Consider the following 340-nt stretch of genomic DNA (forward strand, 5'->3'; position numbering starts at 1 on the left):
TGTCCACCCAACTCGCCTCCAGAGGCAACTACTTTCAGCTCTTCTAGTATGCACTGCTCCAGGTGGTTTACATGTATTCACTCATTTAATCTTCTCAACTGCCCTACGAGGTGGAACTAGGATTATCTCCAATTTACACATCAGGATACTGAAGCACAGAGAAGTTCAATAACTTACCCAAGGTCACATAAGCTAGTAAGTAGTGGAGCCAGGATTTGAACCCAAGTGATCTGGCTCCAGAGTTAAAGATTTTCTGCTGTTACTGTGGCCTTACCAAACTATAATGCATTACTTAACTCACATTAAAAAAGTCACTATTACCTAGCACATGGCAATAAAA

Source organism: Hyperoodon ampullatus, assembly GCF_949752795.1.
Source record: "Hyperoodon ampullatus genome assembly, chromosome: 12".
Classification (NCBI taxonomy): Eukaryota; Metazoa; Chordata; class Mammalia; order Artiodactyla; family Ziphiidae; genus Hyperoodon; species Hyperoodon ampullatus.